Source organism: Paramormyrops kingsleyae, chromosome 4 (assembly GCF_048594095.1).
Source record: "Paramormyrops kingsleyae isolate MSU_618 chromosome 4, PKINGS_0.4, whole genome shotgun sequence".
Classification (NCBI taxonomy): domain Eukaryota; kingdom Metazoa; phylum Chordata; class Actinopteri; order Osteoglossiformes; family Mormyridae; genus Paramormyrops; species Paramormyrops kingsleyae.
The window spans coordinates 45,178,764-45,187,003 of NC_132800.1; the positions used below are offsets into that span (position 1 = coordinate 45,178,764).

The 8,240-nt window shown below is 42.8% G+C and overlaps 1 long non-coding RNA gene across 1 annotated transcript; it reads right to left on the minus strand.

Annotated features, from left to right (window-relative positions):
• Nucleotides 1-6,521: 6,521 nt before the first annotated feature.
• On the minus strand, nt 6,522-8,033 carry LOC140589068 (uncharacterized). Its single transcript, XR_011990262.1, has 3 exons — nt 7,694-8,033; nt 7,125-7,225; nt 6,522-6,717 (listed from the first exon to the last, which is right to left on the minus strand). It is a non-coding gene; the product is annotated as an uncharacterized lncRNA (long non-coding RNA).
• Nucleotides 8,034-8,240: the final 207 nt, after the last annotated feature.

The following is an 8,240-nucleotide window of genomic DNA, read 5'->3' on the forward strand; positions in this document are numbered from 1 at the left end:
TCTCTGTAAGATCATTGTTTGGGGTGGAGGTCTCTTACTCTGTATCAGAGTGTTAAATCTGGCTCTTGAGGACCACAGAAGCCTGTTAATTGTCTTTCAGAGCCACTTCCTTCCATATTCTTCTGAAGAACCAAAAAGCAGCAGCCTAAGGCTAAAAATACCAGCCCACCCCCCCCACCGATCGTTCCTGACCAAGTGGGTGCAGTAGCCAGTATCTGCAGGCTGTTTGTTCCAGTGCACAGGAAGACAGGAAGTCAGGCTCCTTTTTAAGGCTCCAGGCCCAGATTCCCCCAGCACTCTGCATTGTGGGAGAAGCTGCATTTCTGATGCATCACTGAGGTCAGTGTTACCCCTGTGTCTGGCTTGAGAGGCTGCTGCTTTCACAGCTTTAAGAAATAAGCATGTGGTTTTCACACATCGTGATGAAGTAGAATTGTATAAAAAGGAACAAAGAAACATCATACATCAGCAGAAATGGTGCAGAAAGATGCTGGACATTCCAGCAATGTTTAATCTCATTGCCAGTCTCTGAGTTAAACATCAGCGAGTCTGTGTGCAAACTCAGCTCTCCCTAGCGAACATGTGCTTTGGGCTCCTATTTCACAATCAGGAGATGCAGGTTATTTACTTTATTTACTTAGCAGACACTTTAATTCAAAGAAAAGTGCATTTGCAGTTGGTGTTAAGGGCCTTGCTCAGGGCCCCATGGTGACATCACTCTGCTGAGGGACTTTCCGATGACAGGTGCAGCGTCCGAACCCACTGAGTCACCACAGGGCTCTTAAAAATTAGCCTAAAAATCACCTTAATAAAATAAAAACAGGGAGGAGCTGAGCCACCATGGGGGGGGGGGGGGGGGCAGAGTCTGTCTTTAGCCTCCAGACCCCGCTGACTGAGCTCAGCCATGGGTCACATGGTCCAAGTTGCCACCACCTGCAGAGATGGTCCTGCATAGATACAGCAGCTTTTAGTGATGGATTGGCTCCAGGCTTCAGGCTCCCCATGATATGCCACAGGCTAAGCGGGTTTGGAAGATGGTCATGTGGAGAGAATTCGGTACCAAGAATTTTTAATTTTCAAAAATGACCCACAACCAGCATCTGCACCCAAAAAGCAGGAGAGGTGAGGCTTTCACACATCCGGGGTGCTGTGATGAACCAGCAGGAGGTGTGAAGGTGGGACCATATCACAACAGACATGGGGGGGGGGCATGAAATCATAAACAGCAATGACTCGAAAAAGAACAGAGAGGAAACTGCAATGATAGAGACTCTGAGAACTTTTTCAAAGTCAGACAGTTAATACAAGAAAGGCACATGTGATTCATCCTGGGTAACGAAGGGTGGAAGTACGTTGATCTGTCCACTAGGTGGTGCCGTCCAGGGAGGCCCCTCCCCGACCACAGAAATATGGCCTCCTTATGAAGTCATTTGGTTCCACAGTGAACTTGTTTGTGCTGACCTCATGTAAGCCGCCCCTCCACTCTGCAGAGGAGCAGCCGATGGGCGTGACTTTAAGAAGGAAGAGAGGACATGGAATGCTAGGGTTCAGCTCCCCCTTCTGGCTCCTGAGAGTAGCACATCCTAACAGCGGCGTAACTTTATGATTTTTACCGGAACAAAGTATAATGTATTAAAAATTGCATACAGTGTCAGAGCTGCCAAACTCCAATTTCTTCCCTTCTGCAGAGGTTCCATCAAGAAGCTCACAGCAGAAACTCACAGACTTAATCCTGTGAGTTTAACAGAGCTGACAGTGTGTGTCCATGTGTGTACATAAAGCTGCTGCACTCCTGTGTGTGTGGGAGTGTCTGGCTTTTTGGTCCACAGTCCTGCAGGGGGCGCTGTTGCATGTGGGCCATTCAGCTCAGCCATCCGTCACTTCCCTGGCCATCAGCTGCTTCCTCTGCTCCCGCCTACAGTCCCTCTGGATGGCCCTCCAGATCCGGCAGAGGACTCCCTGCTCCACCCAGACCCCCCATGGGCCACAGATGCAGGTTCATAACAGTCTGCACTGGAGATCAGGCTCCTGAGACACAGACACAGCACGGACCCACACGCAAACTCACTGTATCCGTGGAAACCGCAGGTCCTCCTTGGTGATGTCATTGAGGATGTCATTCAGAGTGTAGTCCTCCATCACAAACTGCAGCAGAGATCTGACAGGGCAGGCAGTCTGAGCTCTGCTCTTTTGGGATGGACGCAGAACAGCCAGAGAGAGAGGTGCAGGTCTCAGACCAAACAAGCAGCGGTCTACTTTTCCTGCCAAATAAACCCTTTTCTCCTGCTCTATACAGTCACACACTCCAGTGTTGCCAGGTTAAGCATGTAGCCCAGCCTTGTAGTAGCCGTCATGGATAGAGACCTGACCTTCTGAGCTGTGAACCTTATCCTTCTGACTGTAGATCCAGTGCACTAATCACTGCACCACCTGCTGCCCACTGGCCCACTGTGTGAGTAGCGCTCCAGGTCCTCCAGAAGGCTTCCCATGCTGCCTCACGCCCAGGCTGCATCCCAGCAGGTCGCTCTAGCATACTTGCCTTCTCTATGGTGTCTGTATCCACACCCAGCTCTTTCAGCTAATCAGTCAGCTCCTTGTTAGGCTCCACATTAGCTGGGATGTGAAATATGGAGGGTGGGTGCAAGACTGTGGTGGGGAGGAGAGGCTCATGTGCTAGAGGGTTTGGTTACATCAGTGTTGGTGTCAGTTTGGACGTTCTGGGAGGTTCTGGCTACATGGGTGTCTTGTGTGTCACGTTTCAGCCTGTGGGTCATGTTGCTCTGCCTATTTGTGTGGGTCTACCGAAGTGCCACCTCTTCTCTGGCATCAGTTCCAGGTCGTGCGCTCTCTGCTGGAGACTCTGCCTCACCACATGCTGGTACTCTTTCTCCTTCTGCACCAGGTCCTCCAACAACTTGCAAGACTTGAATTGAATTGAATTCCTTTATTGTCATTGTACACAATACATGAGATTCAATGTGCAACTCCTCCGCATAAGACACTTCCTATAAAATTACAAGAAAATATGAGTCCAGAGAGGCAGGGATTTTTTAATGTAAGACGGAATCAGCCTTTCAAATCACTTCATTATTATCAGTGTCAGAGCAATTGGACGATAGTCCTTCATGCTACTGATGTTTGTTTTATTTGGTACTGACACAATGATGACTGATTTAAGGCAGACAGGGACCATTTCCAACGTCAGGGAGTTATTAGAGGGTACCACTTTACAATAAGACTCCCTTTTGCCACGTATAAATGGTAGTAACTCATTAATAAGAACAAAACTGTGGTATAACTTGTTTATAATATTCTATTAATGAAGTGTAACAACCTAATTAATAACTTGCTTATAGACCATTCATAATCCCTTCATAAGGGTAGCCTTATTGTAAAGTGGTACCGATTAGAGATATTGTTAAACACCTCAGCTCAGCACAGTCCCTGTGGCACTCCGTCTGGTCCAGCAGCTTTGCGTGGATGTGGATGTGGATTTTTATAACTTTTTTCAAGTTTGACCTGACAACATTGTAGGCCAGGGTTCTTCAAATCTGGACCTCGATTCCAAATCCAGGCCTTTTTTTCAGTTCTCCCAGATAGTTAGTTTAATAATTACTGATTCTGATTGGTCAGAGGCTTCACACCTGGCTCACAGGTAAAGGAAGGCTGAAAAACCAGCAGTGCTTGGACCTCGAGGACCGTGATTTGAATAATAGGGCTGTAGGCTATGGGATCCACAGATTTAAATGCCCCGTTAAATGCTTTTAAAAGGTGTTTCACTTCTTTGTTCATCCATGGTTTCACATTTGGAAACATTTCTTATCTTCTTGTCCATAGTGACATCATCCACACAGCTATAGATGATATAGCTATAGAAAAAAGTATTTTCCTCCAGGTCCGTCTCTGTGCCCCATACAGCCAGCTGAGCAAAGAGTTTCCCTGTGTGCATTCAGAGCAGCCCTGGAGATGTGATACGGCGGCCTGCTCAGGCCATATTGTCACTGTCTTTGTGACGGCTTTGTTTCTGTGGATGAGAGGTCCATATGCAGGCATCAGAAATGATGAAGAATGGTCAGAGTGACCAAGGGGTGGCTGATGATTGAGGGCTTTGTAAGAATCTTTAATATATAATGTGACGGCTTTGATATACAATCTATCAAGGGTGTTTCACCCCCTGGTGGGGCACTGCACATGTTGGTAAAATTTCTGGAGCACAGTTTGATCTGCATGGTTAAAGTATCCCTGCAATAATGCGGCGGTGTCTGGCTGAGCATCCTGCTATTTACTGATAGCCTGTGTCTGAAAGTATTTCAAATCTGCGGAACAGTAACAGTCATTACCTATATAGACGCAGAGCTCCCCGCTCTTGCTCTTATCGGAGTTCACTGTCCTGTAAGCTCAGCACACTGACTGGCTAGTTAGCTCCACAGCTCAACAACCTGGTTCCTGACAGAGCAGTGGAGCTAACTAGCCGGTCAGTGTTCCGAGCCGACAGGACACTGACTTCTGGTAAGAGCAAGGGTTGGGGGCACTTAAAGATGGGACGAGCCATCCCACAATCCCACTCACACCATATACATGCTGCAGATTTCATCACTGGCAGCTTCTTTGTTGAGAACAACCCTAAAAACATACAAGAACCCTTCAGTGTTCAGATGCTATGAGGTTCGATCAAGTTACATTTGTAAACAGTACAGCTTTTGCTTTACCCACAATTCTCATGGTGGAGAACAAAGATGTCAGTATATATTTGTCTCCTGGACTAAAAGCAGGTTTAGCTGAACCCCCTGTCCTCAAGCTGCCATAGCCCACAGTGTTCCTGTATGTAATGCTAATTCAAAGATGCAGCTTTCTGGCAGATTAGCAGCCCCTGCTGGTGTGGTGGAAAAACAGCCAAAGACTGGGTATGAAAGCAGAAAATTCTTTATTAGGTTATTTGATGTACACAGGTGCCCACAGTTATTTTCTTGTGCAGCTCCTTTATGCTTCTGCTTAATGTTTATCATTTTACATGATAAGAAAGTAGGTTCTCAGTTACTGTCTCTGTGTGCAACTAAAGAGTTCCAGTCAGAACTAGCTCTCCAACTGTTGGTTTGACTTTCCTCCTGCTCAGCTGCTAAGTGCCCCCCGCCCTCCACACAGACAGACAGTATTTTGTAAAATAGATTTTGTACTTAGTAATCATAGCAAATATTTTCTAAGTAAGCATAAAATTTTCGACTACGTCTAAATGCACAATTTCCACTTCACCAGTCACTGTACACAGTGACCAAGGAGCCAGGGGCTCATGTCTCATTATAAAGCCTGTATGAGAGATGAAGGTGTATTCAGACCTCAAGCTCACAGGACCACCAGAACAGGTCATGTGACTCATTTCTGATATGTCCAAACCTGGCATGAATGCAGAATTAAGGAAATTACATTGATCTACGGCTATAATGCTTATAGAAGTGTTTTTTATTGACTGTTCCTTATTGTATATACTGTACATACATATAAATATACAAATAAATATATATAATATATTTAAATATTTGTGTGCATTATATATAAACACATACATACACACATACAAATATAAAAGTATACAACATTTTTAAACAAAGGCTAAATATATACATCAATCTGTAATAGCGGAAAATATGTTCAGTTGATATGTCCAGTATGATCTAGGTCTGTGTGGTCAGACACTGTGCAATAAACAGAATTTTTAGGAACATGGCAAATGTTCACATTGCAGCATGGAAGTAGGTTCACTGTCACAACGCTGACCGGGGAAGCAGAGGCGAGGAGACATAGGATCGGGGAAATGCGGGGTTTAATGAGCAAAAGGAACACACACTAGCGGTAAAGCAGAATTACAATACAATGACAGGACTGGAGAAACAAACGAAAACACGGACTAAATACAATGGACTAATGACAAGTTTGACAACAATCAGGAACAGCTGGTAAACACGGGGAATCCACACAGGGTTAACGAGGGCCCAGCAAACATTTGGACGTTTGATGACCGTTGAAATGACGTCCCTCCGACACGTCCCGTCATGGTTGAAAAATAGTTCCGAAATGAAAGTTGAACGGACGTCTTTGACGTCAACTTGCCATGTATTCGACGTCTTTTCGGCGTCTTTTCTGGACGTCTAATGTGTCGTCGTCTGGATGTTTTTAAGATGTGTTTCTGCGTTATGTCAGTGTACTTATTAGCCTGAATATAAACGTCCTTATTGTGAAACGCACATCAGAATATAAATGGTTCAAAAAACGTCCAAAATCAGTCCAGTCAGACCTCAACGTCTATACGTTTAATCGACGTTTACATTACAAAACATTTCTTATTTGTATTAAATAAGAAAAAAATACATATTTATATAACATATACATACATATAAATACAAATAAATATATATAATACATTTAAATATTTGTGTGCATTATATATAAACACATACATACACACATACAAATATAAAAGTATACAACATTTTTAAACAAAGGCTAAATATATAGTAGAACTGTAAATAGTAACAATTAAACATTAGTTAAACAAGAACGAAAAGAACAAGAACATGAACACACACATGAATTATTTCTGTCAACAGGCTCATTTCCTATATCCCCCACCCCCAGCTCTTCCTGGAGCATGTTTTAGGTGTTCAGCCATTGCTGCCTCAATCTCGGAGTCTGTTGCATTTGCGCTCCATCTTTTTACTGCATCTGAGGGAATTGAATATAAAAAAAAAAAATTTTTACAAAAGGGCAAAATTGTCTTTATGATCCTACAACGACATTAAAAATACATCTTGGAACAATATTATCAGTTTCATTAACGAAACATTTGAAAAAAGTAATCAACATGTATTACACGACATTTTTCTGTTGAATAATCTTTGGTTAATAAAAGATGTTCTGCATTAAATGTGTGCTAGGTGAAAGAAAAAATAGCATGTCCCCTTCCCCTTCAAAACCACTGTGGTTGAGCAAGTTCCATAAGTAGGTGTGTAACTGTGTGAAAGTAAACAGGACATTTCTGTGGTCTTTAAGACAATATTCCTTCAATAGATAGGTACCAATACATTTTTTTTTAAAAAGTACAAAATTTCACGTCATAAGGCCAAAATTACTTTGAATTATATTGAATATGATTGTATCTCTAAATGGCTTCTTTTGCAGTTGGCCACCACCCCTCATGTTGAATTTTGCCATTAAGGCATTCGACATGATTCTGTGAAAGAAATTACTCAGGATTACTTCACCATCAGGAAAATTTACATGTAAGGTCAATATAACAATTATTGTAGTTGTAATATTATCAGCATGTTACTTGCATGCAATGTTAAATCATACACTTTAACAACCACTCATCTGTCAGGTAACAAGTTCCCTGAACTATGTTCTTATCCATATCCACATTTTTTGAGACAACTAATTAGTCATTAATGGCTTACACTGAAATTATGTTTTGATTTTTTGGTTTTCAGTCTGGCAGACTAAGTCAGTAGACATCTAAAACCTTCTGAACTAGAAAATAGGCATGTATGTGAGGAGATATAATGTGTCAAAGATTAAATCTGTAATAAAAAAAAATAATACCCAAAGCTGGGTTTCTTATTTTGGCCAGAATATACATTTACATATACATTTTATTTCTGAATTATGCAGCAATACAAACAATGCAAGGTAAAATACATACCTGTTCATGACTTTATTGACACAGTCCCTGAGAGAAGATCCCCCAACTCTGGACAGTTGCTGAACCTAAATGTGACATCACAATCTGTAATATGATATTAAAGCACAGTTCAACTTTCCCTGGCAGTGTCTCTTTTGAAAAGTGTTCAAGAACATAACGCTCAATACCATAATAAATATACTGTCCATTGCATTTATTTTGAACTGGCACTCCTTGTGGAGTTTCAAGAAGAGTTCTAGCGTCTTTGGGAAGTCTATGGCCATGACGTCTGAGCACATCCAGAAGCTCATTTAATGCCTTGTGGGTCTGGTTTGTAGCAGTAGCCCAACTAGCCAAGTCCTTGTGAAGCGATGGTGTTTCAACAATTGAACGTGAAGCCTCATCCAACTGCTCAGACTCAGTTTCAGTAGAATCAGTATCATAATTGTATTCTTCTTCATGTCTAATTGACACCACTGCTGTGTTAACAGAAGAACTACAGGCCACCATAGGATGTATTTCGTCGTGTGTTGATCCCTCCGTGAGGGGACTGCACTCTCCCGCCAAG